This window comes from Chenopodium album, chromosome 4 (genome assembly GCF_948465745.1).
Source record: "Chenopodium album chromosome 4, dcCheAlbu1.1, whole genome shotgun sequence".
NCBI classification, from domain to species: domain Eukaryota; kingdom Viridiplantae; phylum Streptophyta; class Magnoliopsida; order Caryophyllales; family Amaranthaceae; genus Chenopodium; species Chenopodium album.
The window spans coordinates 14230700-14251646 of NC_137837.1; the positions used below are offsets into that span (position 1 = coordinate 14230700).

At 36.8% G+C, this 20947-nt stretch overlaps 1 pseudogene across 1 annotated transcript in view; it reads left to right on the plus strand.

The window, feature by feature from the left end:
* The first annotated feature begins 14047 nt into the window (after positions 1–14047).
* The window catches only part of LOC145627691 (bifunctional 3-dehydroquinate dehydratase/shikimate dehydrogenase, chloroplastic-like), a 178141-nt pseudogene continuing 171241 nt past the window's right edge, over positions 14048–20947 (plus strand). Inside the window, exons 1-5 of the transcript XR_014111406.1 lie at positions 14048–14054; positions 15260–15455; positions 16841–16946; positions 19834–20052; positions 20321–20667. The product of XR_014111406.1 is annotated as a bifunctional 3-dehydroquinate dehydratase/shikimate dehydrogenase, chloroplastic-like (transcript). The remainder of the gene's footprint in view (positions 14055–15259; positions 15456–16840; positions 16947–19833; positions 20053–20320; positions 20668–20947) is intronic.

The window sequence follows — 20947 nt, forward strand, 5'->3', positions numbered from 1 at the left end:
CCTTATTTGCCGGTTCTGGAAGGCTATCTTTGACATCGAAGAAGGTCTCCTCTTCTTTTTCTATAGCATTGATTTCTTCAACAAGTTTAATGAGAGATGAGGGGTCAATCTCGTTTTCCTCGTCGGAGATAGCCAGAGTATGAGCTAGAGGTGCATTGTCGATGCTTGGCTTCTTACTGGAAAGGGGCAACGACAGTTTGTTATTGTCGATTAGGTCTTGGATGGCTTCTTTAAGCTTCCAACAGCTTTCAGTAGAATGGCCCCTACCTTGGTGATACTTGCAGTGTGCGTTGGGGTTCCAGTTAACCGACCTCTTCTCGACTGGTGGGTCCCCAAATGGTCCAATGGGAGTTATAAGACCTTTTGCATTTAATCGATCAAATGTGGTGTCATAACTCATGCCAATAGGAGTGAAGTTCCTCCTAAACGATTTCTTCTGTCCTTGGTTGTTCATGGCAAGAACTTCTCCTAAATTAAAGGTGCTAATATTATTTGAGTGGACGTTTTGGAAGAAGAAGGATTGTCGTTCTTCTTTCCTTTCCAGCCACTATTGGAGTTATTGTTGGCAGCATTTGACTTAGCCAAGTCATCTTCAATATTGATCCCGATGTCATAAACAGCCTTAAAGGTATGGAGATTATTTTGATATTTAAGATGCTTGGAATATTTTTCTTGGAGATTCTTGATAAACAGTCTCACAAACTCTTTTTCACTTGGCACCTCAATCATTTTAGCTGAGGTTTCTCTCCACTTGTTAAAGAAAGAGGTGAAGCCTTCATTCTCTTTCTGTTTGAGGATTTCAAGTTCTCTATGGTCAGTCTCGACTTGAATGTTGCACTTGTACCTATCAACGAAAACGTTTGCTATAGACTCCCAGGTAGAGGTCTTTTCTTTCTCGAGAGAAAAGAACCATTGTTGGCAAATGGTCTCGAGAGATAATGAAAAAAGAGAAGGGAAGACCTTCTTATCAATACCCTTGATACTCATTATTGTTTCAAATGCTCTTAAATGGAAGTAAGGGTTGTCAATTGCTCTGAATTTTGGGATGTCGTTGGCGTTGAACTTCTGCGGAAGAAGATCTTTGTCCACCGAGACCCCTTGTGATGTAAGCTCTTGAAACTTGTAGTCACTAGACAACTTGCTTAAACTCTCTTGCATGAGGTCCATTTGTTGTTGCTTCACGGGATCGTCGATCCTAAGTGCGAGAAGCTTAAGTGTCTCAGTCACAGTAGCCAGTTGGTTCTTAAGATCATTGACTTCTTCTTGAGTTGCCATTATGACTCTTGCTTTCCTCTTGCGAGCTATAGGTTTGTCGAAAAGTTGGACTTGTACGAAGAGGTTATCTTTGATTAATCGTCCTTCTTTTCTTGACCACGCGCTGTAAATTAAACCATTTTGCGTTTTAATTACTTGACTTGAATTAACTTGACTTTATGGTTTATTTTAAGGGAAAAAAGAGAAAAAGGAAAAGAGGGTGCATATTTTTGGCAAAAATAATGTATATATTTTTATGTTGGAGGATTAATATCCGACTTACCCCCCTAAAAAATGACGAAAAAAAACGCGCACACAAGACTCTCTTAATCATGGTCAAGGTATGTGTATTGGTGTGTGCGTTGAGTGTAAGTGACATGCTTGGACTCTTGTGTAAGACCATGGGACTTAGTGCCTAAACTCGATCATTGATTCAATTAAAAATTATTGACAGCAAAATTAACCGAATTAAACAGAAAACTGATTAATTAGACCTTAGGTGATGACTCGACAAATAATCCGAACTGTCGGCCAAGCGACAGGACTGGCATCACACTGTGGAGCTTGGCGCCAGACAACATAGCTGTCGTCAGGCGCTACACTCCATAGTGTGGCGCTACAGCTCAGACCTTGGCGCCAATAGTGGAGCTTTGGTCTGGGGCTGTTTTCGGTGTTATTAGTCAACTGGGGTATGCCTAAAGTCGTACTAGGTAAATTCCGATTAAAAAAAAAATTAGACTTTATTGACTCAAATTAAATAATTAATTAATTAATTAATTAGGCAAAGTTCCTTAAGTCATTAATTTATTTAATCTCAACACAAGTCAACAAACGGTTAAGAGAAACATAGAATATATATGCACAACAAATAATGCACAACTAGTCAAGTAGGCACAATATGATGCAATGCGTTCGCAACCTAACCATGGCTCTAGTTCTCTAAAGTTCAGGATATGGTTTAGTCAAAGAGGGTCCATGGTTAATTGTCCGGATGCACCGCGCGGAAGCCTAACCGTGAAGGGTTGGCGCGAGTGGATGGGACACCGCGAGTTTTAGAAAAAACTCGCTTCCATGGTTTGGTGAATTCAACATCTCGGATGTACCCTTTGTTGCACGGAGCGTTCAATCGGGTAGATGGAGCATGAAATCCTAGAGGGTTATATCCATATGTAGAACACATACGGGTTTCAGAAAAGTGAGAAAAAATTCAATCAGGAAGTAGGATCGAGCAAACAATACGAAAAACCGGTCGAAATTAGAACGCATATTTCTGGCTCGGTATTGGGGAAAATTGGCGCCACCAATCAGAGACTGGCGCCAGTTTTTAACTGTAGCGCCTGGCGCCAATACTGGCGTCTGGCGCTACGGCTAAAAGTCTGGCGCCAAGCTCTGGCCCCCGACGCTACTTCCCACATGCCTCAGCAGCTTTCTGTGCTCGATAAAATTTTCCAGTTTCGCGCGGTGTTATTTCTGTCCTAGTTGTGAAAGACGTTTCTCAAATTTCCTACGTGTAAAATCCTATGTTTTTAACTCATTATGGATGGTCTTTCCAATGAGATCTTTTTTATGCATATGACAATAATGTTAATCAAAATTACGCACATGAAATACTTAGAAATTTTCGAGTCTCATCCACTCATTCTAAATCATTGCCGAAACAAATTCAGGAATTAAAATAGAAATCCTCCCCAGCAGAGTCGCCAAAAACTGTAGGGAATAATTTCAAGCCTTTAAATCCCACTAGCTTGAACCCCACTGTGATCATACACTAAAGTGCGGTGGCGTCCAAAAGGGAAGAAGGTAGAGCAAAAGAGTCGCCAACATGTTTTTTAGGAACTTGTAAACCGTTCATAGGATGAAGGTTACACCCCTTAACGATCCAAGAGATCGTCAACTCCATAAGGCCTTGAACCAAATAAGGGTTCGAGGATGATGGTACAAATCCAACCTAAAAGAGATTGAACCTGCCCTAATAATAGGCCTCTACTTTATTCTGATCGTATTCATGTGCGCTTTTTAATTAACATGCAATCAATAGGATTAACCCTAAACCTGTTTAATCTATGTTGGTTGAATTTAATGCACAAATAAACTATTATTGGCGATCACTTGAAATTATAATCAAATTAACCCTAACAAGATTATTAAATATCTTATTAAGCATGATTACAAGTACAAATTCCCTTTAAACATGCAATAAAGGTGATCAAGCAATAACAATGAAATAACAAGCAACATAATAAATTATCAATATCATGAATAATAATTAACAATCATATCATCATAAATAAAATAATCATCATCAAAATAATAATAAATTATAACAATTATAATCATAATCATGTTCAGGTTAACATTAAAGCATAATAATAGCAAGATCCTAGGCATGATACTAACAAGATTAATAACAAACCCTAGCATGTCACTAAGCAATAAAAATCAAAGCTTTAACCCTAACATGATACTAACAATCATAAATATTAGGAAGAACATAGGAAGCATCGCAACAATCATATTTAATATTAAAATTACCCTAGACATGATACTAGGAATATCATAATGACAATTGAAACATGATTTCTACATCATAACATCAATTAATCAATTAAAGTACTTACTTTGATGCCTCGTACCTCTTTCTAATAACAAAATACACACGTTAGTAACTTCAAGGAAAATAATAAACAAACAATTAAATTAAATAATTGAAAGAGAAATTTGGGACCAAACCCTCAGAAATTAAACCTTTCACGTCTAGGGCGAAGGCAACTTCGAATATGGCTGGGTGTTTCTAGATCTTGTGAATGCGGAATTTTGTATGAGAAAACCAAGTTTAGGAGGAGATGAATGAGAGAATTAAAAGAATGCTAATGAATATTGAGAATTGATAAATCTTGATGAAAATTGGTGCATGAAAACAATTGGTGAATGAAAACGGAGTTTTTAATACGATATTTATAGAGAAAATCAGCCAAAAAAGATAAATTAACAAAACAGAGTCCGACGCTCAGGAAACAGAGCTGGTGCCAACTCTGGCTAGCTGGCGCTAGGCACCAGCACTAGCGCCAGGCGCCAATGGCTAGCGCTAGGCGCCAAGGCCTAGGGTTGGACGCCAAGCTTGATTTTAACGCGTTTTCGAAAATCCGATAAGTTTACCGTACTGGAGGATAAAATAATATAATTTCTTCGAAAATGCTATTTGATTTTGATTAAAACTCTGAAAAGTCAACAAAGTCAACTTATCAATGCTAATTGAATTAGGAATGAAAAGAACCTTCTAGAAGAATCTATAAGACTAAAACCATTCCTAATTGCATTAGGAATGATAAATCATATTAGGCCCTCCCTGAGATCATTGGGCCGCATATAAAGCTCAAACCGGGCCCAGTTTGGTAAATTGGCCATAACTTCCTCAATATTCATCGGAATTGGGCTTATAATATATCGTTAGAAAGGTCTTTGCAAACCCCATCCAACTACACCACTATTGGACCCATATCATGGACCAACCAAACTGGATTGACTGTTTTCTTAAAATAAAGTTTTTAAAAACAGAGAGAAGAGAAAAGAGATAAAAACTTTCCGCAACACTAGACTTTCCACACTTTCGTTTCATTCGATTATGATTCGACGTGAAAGGTACTCATCACTGGGTTTGGTTTTGGGGAGACACAAATGGGTGTTTACAGGTGGATTTTTGGACCCATATCATGGACCAACCATTTTTGCATGTTTAAAGGGAATATGTAATTGAAAATCACGCTTAATAAGATAATTTGGACAACCGGTTTAGGTTCCTTTTTAATCTTGTTAATTAATTCAAGTGATCACAAATATTTTAGAATTATGTGTTGCATTAATATTCAACCAATTTAGCTAAATAATAGTTTGGAGCGAATTGAATATTTTGTCTGCATGCCTTTGAGATCGCAGGAATGCTTTTCACTATAAGAATCGAGTAGAGGCCAATACGGGCGAATGTGACTCTATGACTCACTTCGTACCATCATCCCCGATCCTCCTTTCGTGGTTCCGAACCATATGGAGTTAGTAATCTCATGGATTATGAATGGGGTGTAACCTTCATGGGACAATCGTTGTTGCCTTCGTTGTCCCTTTATCGTGGTTGCCTTAAATGATCCGTGAACGGTTTACAAGTTCCTTAAAAACTTGTTGGCGGCTCCCTACTTTCCTTGTCCCTAATCGTATTATGTCAATTCCCACTTCCTATGAGTGCCAAGCACATTCACAACATGCTTTTAACGTAGGCGCACTTCAAACGACGCCTACAATTTGGCGACTCCACTGGGGACAACGAAGACGGAAATGGCCATGGATCCATATCCGTTCACCCTCAATGGCCAGTACATCAAAGAAGGGGAAGACTTCCCATGCTATGAATTCCCTGAGCCATTTGTCCACGATGGGAAGAGTGAACCAGGATTTGAGATATTCCTCGATTGTGACTTTGTTAATAAAGACGAAGAGCTATTCACAACCGAGAAGTTAGCTAGCCCGAGTTCTAATGATCTAGGCATCAACCTGCTTTTTGGAAGGGAAAGGAATGAGTCTAAGCCCGTCTGCAATGATAACTCCGAACTCGTTCAAGCTGTCATAGCAAACAAGGATTTTGACCCCTCCGAGTTAATCGTCCAAGCTGACAACATTTCAAGGGGATGGCGCAAGACATTGAGGATCACAACACCAAGTGGAGATAAGTTGGAAATAACCGCTGGCGAAGGCCCTATGTTTGATGAGTCTGAGTCGTCTGGGTCCGAGTCCGAGTCTGAGTCTAAGTCTGTAGGCGAGTCCTTAGAGTCTGAGGCCGACCCTCTTTCTGCTATAGAGTTCAATCCTGAGTCTCTTGTTAAGTCCTCTCTTTCTAGTCCAAATAATTTCGGTGAGGTCGCAGCCGACCTTGCCCCTCTTGATGTATTAGCCAATGAATTCAATAAAATGAGTACCTTTGCTTACGATGCGTGTCATTCCCCTAGCCCTGATCAATATTTCTTTGCTAATGATAAAAATGACAAAGAAATAATAAAAGCAATGGAAGAACACGAAAATTAAACAGCAGTTATCGAAGATACATAAACAGTTAACATTTCCAATGATACGACTGTTAAAGAAGTAAAAATTGGATTAACACTAAGTCAAGATGAACGCAAAGAGCTAAAAAATTTGCTTAGTGAATTTGTTGATGTATTTGCTTGGTCATACCAAGATATGCCAGGAATTGACAGGGATATAGCTCAGCATACGATACCACTCATTCCAGGTATGAAGCCTGTCAAGTAAAAGCTGCGCCGTATGAAACCGGATGTGGTTCTCAAAATCAAAGAAGAAATCAGAAAGCAGTTGGCCGCAGGTTTCATCAAAGTATCCAAGTATCCAGAATGGATAGCAAATGTGGTTCCGGTTCCAAAGAAGGATGGAAGGGTCAGAATGTGTGTTGATTACAGGGACCTCAATAAAGCAAGCCCGAAAGATGGGTTCCCTCTACCTCACATTGACATTCTGGTCGATAACAGAGCAAACCATGCACTCCTATCATTCATGGACGGTTACGCCAGATATAATTAAGTATTGATGGCCGAAGAAGATATGGAGAAAACCACATTCATCACGCAATGGGGTACATATTGTTATACGGTAATGTCATTCGGGTTGAAAAACGCGGGTGCCACCTACCAAAGAGCAGCTACAGCATTGTTACATGATATGATGCACAAAGAGGTGGAGGTCTATGTCGATGATATGATCGTTAAGTCTAAAGATCGCCCAGGACATATTATTTCACTTCGCAAGTTCTTTGAGAGACTCCGCAAGTACAACATGAGATTAAATCCAGCAAAATGTGCATTCGGAGTCACGTCAGGCAAATTACTTGGATACGTGATCAGTTCTCGAGGGATTGAAATAGATCCCACAAAAGTAAAGGCGATCATGGCCATGCCACCGCCTAAGAATGAGAATGAGATTCGAGGTTTCATTGGAAGGTTGCAATATATAAGTAGGTTCATATCAAAGCTCACAGCGATATGTGAACCTATATTCAAGAAGCTCAAGAAAAATGTCCCAATCACATGGGATGACGATTGCCAAAAAGCTTTCGATAAAATCAAAGAGTACCTGGCAAACCCACCTGTGTTAGTGCCAGCAATACCTCACTTTCCTCTTCGACTCTACCTTACAGTCACAAGAGAAACGATGGGGGTAATGCTAGCACAAGAGATCAAAAGCAAGGAGAATGCAATCTACTACTTGAGTAAGAAGCTTCAAGGATATGAGACACGATACACACCACTTGAAAAATTGTGTCTCGCACTTGTGTGGGCTGCACAGAAACTGAGACATTACATGCTCACTCATACAGTGCATGTCGTGTCCAAGATGGATCCTCTCAAATACTTGTTTGAAAAAGCGACACTCAATGGCAGATTATCAAGGTGGATAGTTGTAGACACCCATTTGTGTCTCCCCAAAACCAAAACCGGTGATGAGTACCTTTCACGTCGAATCATAATCGAATGAAGCGAAAGTGTAGAAGGTTTAGTGTTGCGGAAAGTTTTAATTTCTTTTCTCTTCTCTCTGTTTTTGAAAACTTATTTTAAGAAAATAGTCAATCCAGTTTGTTTGGTCTATGATAAGGATCCAATAATGGTGTAGTTGGATGGGGTTTGAAAATACCTTTCCAACGATATATTATAATCCCAATTCCGATGACTATCGAGGAAGTTATGGTCAAAATATTAAACTGGGCCCGATTTGGTTTTTATATGCGGCCCAATGATCTAGAGGAGGGACTATTATTAATTATCATTCCTAAAGCTATTAGGATTGATTATAGTCTTTTAGAATACTCTAGAAGGTTCTTTTAAATCCTAATGGAGTTAGGATTGATAATTATGTTTTAAAGAGTTTGAAATTGAATAAAACTACTCTTTTTAAGAATCCTTGTTTTGTACGAAGTGGAATATATTCAGATTCTATTTTCATGCCTCATAATATTTATCCAAATTTTATATGGTTGGATAGATCTTGAAATTATCTTTCCAATGATATATTATAATATTTAATCCGAGTTATAACGAAAAAGATATGAATGAGACATGAAACTTTATCCAAAACTGACACCCTTCCACTATTTTGGATAGAACTTTTTATCTACAAAATATTTTAATCTGATTTTAATTGGGTTGAAAAAGTAGACTTTAAGATCTTTCCAAAGACATATTATATGCCTTATTTGGACTTCCGGATCAAAAGATATGATAAAAACAAAAACGCGTTAAAAACAGGCATTGGCGCTTGACTCCAGGCATTGGCGCCATGAACCAGGCCTGGCGCCTGGCGCCATCCATTGGCGCCTGGCGCCAATGGCCAATGTCTGGCGCCAACCTCGTTTTGCGTGCGCCAAGTGCTCTGTTTTGATATTTTATCTTTTTGGCTGATTTTCTCTATAAATAACGTATTAAAAACTCCGTTTTCATTCATCAATTCACCAACTCTCATCAAGATTTTCTTGATTATTCTCTCTCTCTCTCTCTTTTTTTCTAAACTAGCCTTTTCTCAAATACAAAATTCCTCATTCACAAGACTTAGATACACCTAGCGATATTCGAAGTTGCCTTCGCCCTAGACGTGAAAGGTTTAATTTCTGAGGGTTTGGTCCCAAATCTCTATTTCAATTATTTAATTTGATTGTTTTGTTTATTATTTTTCTTGAAGTTACTAACGTGTGTATTTTGTTATTAGAAAGAGGTAAGAGGCATCAAAGTAAGTACTTTAAATGATTTTAATTGATGTTATGATGTAGAAATCATGTTTATATTGTTATTATGATATTCCTAGTATCATGTCTAGGGTAATTTTAATATTAAATATGATTCCTGCGATGCTTCCTATTTTCTTCCTAATATTTATTCATGTTAGGGTTAAATATTTGATTTTTATTGCTTAGTGACATGCTAGGGTTTGTTATTAATCTTGTTAGTATCATGCCTATGATCTTGCTATTATTATTATGCTTTAATGTTAACATGAACATGATTATGATTATAATTGTTATAATTTATGATGATTATGAATATTATTATTATTATTATTATTTTGATGATAATTATTTTATTTATGATGATATTATCATTATTATAATTTATTATTATCGTTATTGATTATTTATTATGTTGCTTGATATTTATTTTTATTGCTTGATCACACCTTTTATGCATGCTTAAAGGGAATTTGTACTTGTAATCATGCTTAATAAGATAATTAATAATTTTGTTAAGGTTAATTGTGATTATAATTTCAAGTGATCGCCAATAGTAGATTTATTTGTGCATTAAATTCAACCAACATAGATAAACAGGTTTAGGGTTAAACCTATTGATTGTATGTTAATTAAAAAGCGCACATGAATACGATCAGAATAAAGTAGAGGCCTATTATTAGGGCAGGTTCAATCTCTTTTAGGTTGGATTTGTACCTTCATCCCCGAACCCTTATTTGGTTCTAGACCTTATGGAGTTGACGATCTCTTGGATCGTTAAGGGGTGTAACCTTCACCTCGTGAGCGGTTTACAAGTTCCTAAAACTTGTTGGCGACTCTTTTGCTCTATCTTCTTCCCTTTTGGACGCCACTGTACTTTAGTGTATGATCACAGTGGGGTTCAAGCTAGTGGGATTAAAAGCTTGAAATCTATTCCCCACAATAGTCAATCTTGCTCAGTTTGACTTGAGATTTGTACCACAAAAAGCCATCAAAGGTTCTGCGGTTTCTGATTTCTTAGCAGACTTTCCATTAGAAGAAGTTGAGAAAGAAGAAGATGAGTACGATTTCCCTGACGAAGATTTACTCATGACCGAAGATGATAGCTGGACGCTCTATTTTGATGGAGCTTCAAACCAAAAAGGATGTGGTGTAGGAGTCTTGCTTGTATCACCCAATGAAGAGCACATCCCAATTTCCATGAAGCTCGACTTTGATGTCACAAACAATGCCGCCGAATATGAAGCATGTATTTTGGGATTAGAAACAGCTGTCGCCTTGGGAATTAAGAAGCTCAGAATCTACGGTGATTCTTCACTAATCATTAACCAAATCTCCAAGAGATGGAAAGTGAGAAGTGAAAGTCTCGCTACATATCAAGCTCATTTAGAAACTCTCACGGAGCAACTAGATGAAGTGGAATATACGTATTTGCCGAGAGAAGAAAACCAATTCGCCGATGCACTAGCTAAATTAGCATCAATGGTGCGAATTCCAACGGATACAATCAGAATGCCGTTGACCATAGAAAGAAGATATGAACCGACTTATGTTCACGCACTCGACGACGAACCAGAACCACAAGAAGAATAAGAAGAAGAGCCATGGTATACAGATATCCTTAATTATGTGACAAGAGGAGAATACCCTCCTAATACTGATAAAAGGGCACGCCGTGCTTTGAGGCTCCTGGCCTCACAGTATGTGCTCATCAGGGGAGAACTCCACAAGAGAACTGCAATGGGGAGAAATCTCTTATGCATAGCCAAGAAAGAAGCACATAAAACCATGGAAAACCTTCATGCCGGTATATGTGGAACGCACATGAATGCAAAGATGTTAGTCCAAAAGATTCAACGTCAAGGTTATTATTGGACTACTATGGAGAGAGATTGTCACGAATACGTCAAGAAATGTATGAAGTGTCAAGTCTACGCAAATTTACAGCATGTTCCACCTTCGCTTCTCTACACATATACTTCTCTATGGCCTTTCTCCACTTGGGGCATCGACATCATTGGAAAAATAACACCACCAGGACAAGGCGGGCATGAATTCATCCTCGTAGCGATCGACTATTTCACCAAATGGGTCGAAGCTGCCTCATGTGCTAAGCTGACGGCAAAACATGTAGCTCAATTCATTGAGAAAAATATCATATGTCGCTATGGGGTACCACATGAGATGATCAGTGACAATGGAACACATTTCCAAGCCGAATGTGCGAAATTATTGCAGAAATATCATATATATCAAGCATCACAGATCATCACCTTACAGACCACAAACAAATGGTGCGGTCGAATCAACCAACAAAAACGTGAAACCTATCATCGAAAAGATGACAGAAAATTACAAGGATTGGCCAAGTAAGCTACATTTCGCCCTTTGGGGTTATCGAACCTCTGTTCGTACATCAACGGGGGCTACTCCTTTCTCTTTGGTTTATGGGGTCGAAGCTGTACAACCAATAGAACTCGAAATCCCTTCTCTTCGAATCGCATTGGAAAGCCAACTAGATGAAGTCGACTGGATTAGAGCAAGATATGATGAACTAGTCTTACTTGATGAAAAACGCTTGGTAGCTTTGCATCATGTCCAAACCTACCAACAGCGTATGGCGCGACATTTTAATAACAAAGTCAAGACTAGGAATATCAAAGAGGGTGACCTTGTGCTTGAGGCACTTCGTAAAAATGTGTTAGATCCAAGAGGAAAATTCAGACTGAATTGGTCAGGCCCGTACATTGTTAAAACCATCTTGTCTGGCGGAGCAGCACAATTGGTAGACATGGACGGTAACGGCTTCCACAATTTAACCAACTTGGATCAACTCAAGAAATTCTATGCCTAGTCGCATGGGTTCATGACCCAATCGAGCTACGTTTGGCCCGATTCCTTTTTTTAGGATACGTAGGCAACCCCTCAAGGGGGGCCCGACCACTTTAAAAAAATAAAAATCCTCCCTCCGCCGATCAAGTATACGCGTTAGTTCAGCATTGCGTCACGACAAAAAAAAAAAAAATTGCCGCGACACGGGACATTCCACCGTGTCACGGTACAGTTCACCGTGGCGCGGTGGACCTGAGCGCAAAAAAAAAAAAAATAAATAAATAAAAAAATTGCCGTGACGCGGGAATCTGCAACGTGTCACGGGATTTTTCACTGTGACACGGTGGAATTTCAGGTTTTCCGACTTATTTTAGTGACGTATTCTTTGCGAATTCATTATTCATTCGAGGCTTTTATTTTCATTCTTCCATTGCGTCCGACGACACCGGCGACAACTTTAGGCAATAGCAGCACAACAAGCAGCAGTGATTAGCAGCGAGTTGCAGCGAAAATAAAAAGGGGGGAAGCAAAACCGCCGTGACACGGTAATTTATGCCAGCCGACGGTAGAAGCTCCGAGCACCGGTGAGTACGTGCCGAGACACGGTAATCCGAGCAAAAAGATTTTTCTTTGGGTGAAAATCAGACAAGAAAGAGGAATGGTGGATGAGCAAAATGGGAGAAATGGTTGATATTTAAAACCAAAAAAAAAAAATCCCTTGCAACGGACCCTGTTCCCACGTAACGGTCATATATTGTGTGGTGCACATGCTTTGACTGGTCAAAGATGCCAGTTGACCGATTTTTCAGCCAACAAATTTCCCGCGCCACGGGAATTTGTTCCGCGTGACGGGCCCCCCTGCCACGTCACGGGAAACTGCTCCGCGTGACGGGGACCCGTGCCATGTCACGGGAATATTTTCGTGACACGGTGGCTTTGTGCCTGCCCTACACAGTTATCTGCGAATATTCCTCACATTTTGACTAAAATTACCATTTTACCCCTAGCAAGCATCGAAGTCTATTTTTCGGCATTTTAAACACCTAATATGGTCGGATAATCGATTTGAAGGTGTGAATCATCTGCGGCCTACGTTCGGGGATAATCGAACCATCATATACTTGCAAATTTCAGCAATTGTCGGCTTTCCTCAGGCATGGAAAGCGTTATCGGTGGATTTTTCTTCAAGTATAGAAAACCGCCAAGTCGGCTTTCCTCAGGCATGGAAAGCGTTACCGGTGGATTTTTTCAAGTATAGAAAACCGCCAAGTCGCCTTTCCTCAAGTGTGGAAAGCGTTATCGGTGGATTTTTCTTCAAGTATAGAAAACCGCCAAATTCCTTTGTTGGCTTTCCTCAAGCATGGAAGGCATTATCGGTGGATTTCTTCAAGCATAGAATGACACCAAATTCATACGTCGACTTTCCTCAAGTATGGAAAGTGTTATCCGGTAGAATTCTTCAGGCTTAGAAAACTACCAAACTCCTCAGTCGGCTTTCCTCAGGCATGGAAAGCATTTCAACATACGTCATCCGGTGGATTCCTTCAAGCATAGGAAGCTGCCAAACTCATTTGTCACCGATACACTGGTGCCAGATACGTATTATATCCTTTACCCTTTTATCTGTAGAACTAACATTTTTCTGCAGGTATCGGCGTATACAGAGTGATTTAGGATCGCAGAACGTCTTAAATCATTCTCCGTCCCTATCGGCTACTTTGACTATCGTTTTCGAAACTGACGTTTCTACAAACTCAGTCAAAGTGGGGGCTTCTGTAGACACCTAAAAATGTCTCCCCAAAACCAAACCCGATGATGAACAACCTTTCACCGCCACTATTGGTCGGGTTCAGTATTTAATCCCAAGAGTGCTTAAAAAATCGTATTTGATTAAATTCATATTTTTGAACAATCCATGGATTAGTCTTGATGTTTGGAAAAAGCATAATTTTAATTTCAGCCCAAACTTATTATTTAATTTTAGCCCAAACCTTTTTTATTTTATTGTTTTGTTATTTATTTTTGGCCCAAACCTTTTATTTATTTTTATTTAATTATTTTCTTATTTTAACCCAAATGATAATAAGTCAGAAAAGGCCCGAAATTATCAATCGGCACTTAAAATGCCGAATGAATTTAGGGTTAAAAATGTATTTAGACGGAAAAAGGGTTGGGAATTCCCGCGCCATGGCAGGTATCTACCGTGTCACGGGAATCAGTCCCGTCTGACGGTGGGATTTCCCGTGACACGGGAAGTCTGCCGTGACACGGGAATTTCCGTGTCTTTTCCGCGTAAACCCTTAATGCGTTTTCTTTCCCGTTTTCTGAAAATTTCCCGCGTCACACCAAAATTGCACCGTGTCACGGGATACTTTTTTAGGGTTTTTATCATTTTAGGGTTCCGTGTGCTCCCTCAGCACATTTTCCCTATAAATACCCCCTCATTTCTGATGAACGGGGCAACAATTAATTCTCTAGTTTTTATTTTTCTCTCTTCTATGCTTTAGCCTAAACACTAGCCTACCCTTCTCATTTTAAAATTCCTTCTTCAAGTGCTCAAAGGAGTCCATACTTTACTCGTGGTTCTGTCCTTAAACCAAGGCGTGAAAGGTAGAACTGTTTGAGGGTTTGGCCCCAAGTCAACTATACTTTATTTAATTTAATTTAATTATTGTTTTATTATTTCCTTGAAGTTACTAACTCGTTTGTTATTTTGTAGTTGCAAACAAACATAATAAAAGTAAGAATTATGTTCCTTTTATTTCTATTATTTTTCTAACGATTTTATGTTGTTGGAATTGTGGTTAAATTGCTTTCAATAATAATGGTAATTCTATTGTTATTTTAATCACCATATTGCATGTTTAAAGGGAATATGTAATTAAAAATCACGCTTAATAAGATAATTTGGACAACCGGTTTAGGTTCCTTTTTAATCTTGTTAATTAATTCAAGTGATCACAAATATTTTAGAATTATGTGTTGCATTAATATTCAACCAATTTAGCTAAATAATAGTTTAGAGCGAATTGAATATTTTGTTTGCATGCCTTTGAGATCGCATGAATGCTTTTCACTATAAGAATCAAGTAGAGGCTAATACGGGCGAATGTGACTCCATGACTCACTTCGTACCATCATCCCCGATCCTCCTTTCGTGGTTCCGAACCATATGGAGTTAGTAATCTCATGGATTATGAATGGGGTGTAACCTTCACGGGTCAATCGTTGTTGCCTTCGTTATCCCTTTATCGTGGTTGCCTTAAATGATCTGTGAATGGTTTACAAGTTCCTTAAAAACTTGTTGGCGGCTCCCTACTTTCCTTGTCCCTAATCGTATTATGTCAATTCCCACTTCCTATGAGTGCCAATCATATTCACAACATGCTTTTAACGTAGGCGCACTTCAAACGACGCCTACAGTACCCATTATGGCTGATACCCCAGATCAAATGTTGGTTCAAGTTAGCAAAGCTAAGGAACAAGGGGCTGATTTGGTTGAGCTTCGAATAGATTTTTTGAAGAATTTCAACCTAGATCATGATCTTCAACTTTTGATTAAAAACAGTTCTTTGCCTACTTTGATCACTTTCAGGCAATTTCTAATCTTCGATTGTAATTTTGTTCGGGCGTGTCTTCAATTTCGTGAAGAAATTGAATTTTCTGAAAATTTGGTTTTTGGGTTTAGAGTATGAATTTGGGAGTTGTGTAAGTTGATTCATGAAGAATGATTTAATTGTATGATGTTTTATGATTTGGGTATTTAGAATTTTGTGCTTATGAAAACTAGAGTATTGAATATTGAAACTATTGTACATTGTGAATTTTGAGTCAAAAACTTGATTGGAAATGTGATAGTGATATGGTTCTTGAGTCTCGAGAAATATAGAGTGAGATGATGCTTTGGGCAGGGGTGACATTTCCAATATGCAATCTTGTAAAGTTGAGATTGTCAAAGAATGTTATTCTTGTATAAGTAAGAGGGAATCATTTAGACCATCGTCACTCATGGTATAAAAATTTATACCACCCCTCTCTCTCTACCACTTTCTCACTCCCCCACATCATCTATACCACAATACAATATACTTTCTTCAAAAATCACCCCACCCATGGTATAAAAAAAGTTTACCAACACACTTTCTCTCTCCTATATGTATGAATTATACACTTAATTAAATTATAATTATATTTGGTTTTATGTTGAAAATAACTAATACTATTTATAAAGTTAATTAAATAAAATAAGGAATTTAGGTAGAAAAAAGTGAATTTCAAAAATATATAAAACTGTATCAATATGGGTGTCTATGTGTATGTCTTGAAAAATTATGAACAAAGGTAATTTTTTCATAATTTTTGACTTTATAATTTTTTTTCTTAAAATGCAGTTGAAAAAAAATAAATAAAAGATGTATGACAACGATGTGACCTGGTTGGTTCATGTTTCACGTGGAACGAAGCAAAAGTTTATCATGGGATGGTATATACCATTTAATGGTATAGTTTTATGCCACCAAGGTAGTAAAGATTTGCAGCTTTTGGATGAATATTTACATCGTGGTATAAAATTATACCACGAGTGTTGATGCTCTTACAAATCTGCAAATACGGAGTATTGAATAAGGTTGGTTGAGTCTTTGATAATGATGATGTGTGTGTGCAAGCTATGTAGGGTCCACCTTCATTTACATTAATGAAACCTGCTATGTCAATTATAATGGAGAGTGCAAACCGAATCATTTCAATTACATGCTTAGATGAGGCAGACCTATATGACTTTGATAGTATCATTTCTGCAAAGTGAAAAAATTAGTTCTAACTTCATATTTGAATGTGTAGTTTGGTTTTCTTTATCTTAACATCGAAGGAAAAACAATATAATAGTATATTATAAATAGAATTTCGAATTCATAAATCAGGTAGTACAATATAAACTACTTTTTCATAATCATTTATAATTGTTCATGTGGTATTTAGACCTGCATCGGAAGGAGGTTAGTATGATGGTGATGAAAGCAAGCGAAGAAATGCATTGTACAGAGCCATGGAACTAGGAGCTGACTATATAGATGTCGAGCTTAAGGTTATACTATTCCTTTGTCTTTTGTTTGTTGTAAATCTAAACCTGTATTTTATTAGTTTTCATGTTGTTGACAAGTTGATGTGGGAGGTATGTTTAGCTGATTTGCATAAGTGTAGTATTGTATGCAACAAAACGTGATAATTGTTTATTTGAGAAAAATGGAGTTGCATGTTTAGTACTTCATATATCTCAAGATTCTCAACTCTATTGTAAGAGACTTGAGCATCTTTAACTAGGATACACAACGATGTTTTAGATAGATGATCTAATCTGTCCTCATAAGCAAAAAGTAGTCCAAAATTTGCCCATTATCATTTCACCTAAAGAAGGTGTTTGATATTATAATGATGTGGTTTGGTTTGACTAAACTCAAACCATATTTTGACTAATTTTCTTAAGAAAATATTATCATTAGGTTTGTCTGTATGTGAAATATTCAAATATTTTCACTAGTAGAAAAATACAATAAGGCACCCCCATAAAGGCACCGGTTCAGGCCAAATCGGTGCCCTAAACCGGCCCAAAATTGGGCGCAATTTTACACAAATAGAAAAGGCACCGGTTCAGCCCAAACCGGTGCCAAAAATAAAAAGAGCACCGGTTTGAACCGGTGCCTTTACGAACTGGTCCATTTAAATATAAAAAAAAACCGCCCTTATAAAACCCCCCTAACCCTAATTATCTCGGTCGCGTCTCTCTCCTCTCCTCTTTCTCTCTCCTCCTCCTCCTCTTTCTCGCCGATCTACCTCCTTCATTTCTTCATCTTTCGCCGATCTACCTCCTCCAACAATTCGAAAACCACCAACAAATCGACGACAACAACATGCAACAATGATTTTGAGGTTTTTCAATCGATTTCTTGGTTTTTTTTAACATTTCAATCGATTTCTGGGTTTTTCGATTTCAATTTTTTTTTTATTTTCAATTTTTTCGATTTTGATCAATTATTCGAATTTAATAGTTTTTTTTTTCCGATTTTGATTTTTTAAATTTCGATTTCTGGGTTTTGCATTTCGATTTTGTTGTTTAATTTTTTTTTTATATTTCTCGGTTTTTTTTTTCGATTTCTTTTTTGATTGTGTTTTTTCCGATTTTGATTTTGTTTTTTGATTTCAATTTCGATTTCTGGGTTAATTTTCTGTTAAAATAATTGATTATTTTGGGTTAATGCATGCGGTGTTAGTGTTTTTATTTTCATGATTTTTAGGTTTTTTTCCTGGGGTTTTTTTTTTTCCCATTTCAATTCTCTTCTAATTGGGTTTTTTTTTTTTTTTTTTTTTTTTATCGATTTTCATTTTTGATTTTGGATCTCTTGGTTTATTTTATTTTCGATATCTGGGTTTATTTTTTTTTTTCAGATTTGAATTTTTTTTTTCGATTTTATTTTTTTTGTTTTCTGGGTTTTTTTTCGAATACTGGGTTTTTATAATTTATTTTCTGTATTTTATTTTTTTATATTTATTTTCTGGGGTTTTTTTTAATCGAGTTTAATTTTATTTATTTTCTGTGTTTTTTTTATTTATGATTTTCTATTTTGATTTTTATTTTATTCGATTTTTTTTTCTGGGTTTTATTTTTATATTTTTATTTTTCGATTTTTCGCAGCTTAATTAACTCATTTTAATCAATTTATTTTGGTTGTTATAATTGGTGCAGGTACTTATATCTTAAATTGAAGAATCAAGATGCAAGTATATTGATTTAGATGTTGTATGGGTTTTTTTTTATTGTAAAGTTGTAAATTTTTATTTTGATTTATATTGTATTTTTTTTTTATTCATATGTTGTAATTTTTTTATTTTGATTTATATGTTGTAATTTTTTTTTATTGATCTATACTGTAAATTTTTTTTGATTATATATATATTGAACATATTTGATTTATATGTTGTGATATTTGATTTATATTTTGTATTCTCATTTCATTTTAGTTTATTTAATTTATAAGAAAAAAAAAATTAATTTTTTGGGCACTTTTGGCACCGGTTAACCGGTGCCAAAAGTTGTGAATTAAAATTTTTTGGTACTTTTTGGCACCGGTTAACCGGTGCCTATTTCAAGTTTTGGCACCGGTTTGAACCGGTGCCTTTTTAAACCCCTTTTTGGCACCCCTCACATTGGCACCGGTTCAAACCGGTGCCTTAGGCCGGGTTTGAACCGGTGCCAAATTCATTTTTTCACGTAGTGTTTATTTTTGCAATTTTTACTAATACATTGTTTAATTTGAATCTTTGTGTTTTCATATGGTTTAATTCTAATAAGATTATAAGAGTAAATAAAACTCTCACTTTTTTTTTCCCCTAGTTCAACTTTCATGTTTTCTATTGCACAACTTTGGTAAGAGTATGTGAATAATGCAAAAGGCAAAGTGTAGATTAAAAAGAAAAAAATGGAGGTAGTAAACTCCCAAAATAAGGTAAAGAGAACATTACAAGGTTGATGGATTTATATTTATATATTTATTTGTATTACCCCATTGAGAACCATGATACACTTTTGAAACCTCAAAGGACAAGTAGAAATAGAATTTATTTATTTCTTGGACCTCTATTGTGATTATCTTACATAAAACATATGCAAAGGGAATTATACACTTTTTCTGACTTTACAATTTTACATGGTATATGCCACTATGTTTATGGTTATTTCAATATAATGCTTATTAAAGAGCTATCGTGTCTCCTTTAGGTCTTGACTCAAATCTCACCAATCACCAATAGGATTTGATTAGAATGAATCTTAGGTTTTTATTGCACAAGTACGACATTTATGTATAATGGTTTTCATTAACTAACATGGGTATTTGTTACCCTACGTTGTTCGTATTTAAATGATGGGACTTGAATTTTTGAAAATAAGTCGGTATCTCATCATTTTCCTCTTGTAGGTAGCGGATGAGTTCTTTGACTCTTTTGGTGGAAAGAAGCCTTCAAGGACCGCAATTATTGTCTCCTCTCATAACTATCAAAGCACACCATCAGTTGAAGAGATAGGAAATCTTGTATCAAGGATACAAGCAACTGGAGCTGACATTGTAAAGATTGCAACAACCGCTACAGATATTACAGATTGTGCACGTATTCTTCAAGTACTCACACATTCTCAGGTGTGAAAAAAAAGGCCAATGATTTATGTAGAATTGTAGATAATATCTGTCATAGAATTTGGAAGGAGATCACCGATCAAACTTATATCTTTTAACATGATGCCCTAAGTTCAATTTTCATGCAGGCAACCGGGGGGGTGTTTGAAGTATGCCTTAGTACAAGGTTTCTGATTCGTACAAAATAATTTGAAGCATAATTTTTTACTATAAAATTGTACAAAAGTGGGACTGTTGAGTATTTGATTGAATTTTACATTTACATTTCCAGGTTCCAATGATTGGACTTGTTATGCGTGAGCAAGGATTGATGTCAAGGATACTTTGTGCCAAATTTGGTGGTTATCTTACTTTTGGTACCCTTGAGGGAGGAGCGATTTCAGCTCTTGGCTAACCTACTATGAAAGATCTCTTGGATTTGTATAATTTCAGACGTATAGGGCCTGACACTAAAGTATATGAAGTCATTGGGAATCCTGTTGCTCATAGCAAGAGTCTGCATATGTATAATGCAGCATTTAAGTCTGTTGGCTTTGATGGAATCTATTTGCCTTTGCTGGTGGACAGTTTACCTAACTTTTTGAAGACATATTCTTCTACTGATTTTGCTGGATTCAGGTACCACTACCTTTCAAATTACTCATTGACTACTATTATAGTTTATGTAAGTTCCAAAACTGCTAACCCCACATGTCTCATGTACACTTGGGAAATTTTTTTTAGACGTCTATATCCCTACAGTTTCTTACAAAATTTCATAATTAGCCAATCAGATTTCAGCACACCATTTGTGATATTTTGTGACAGTGGCAGATGTCAATACTAGTTAATGTAAAGTTACTTATTCATTTAATTAGCTTGTGATATTATGTCATCCTTTTGCTATTGGAAATAGCAT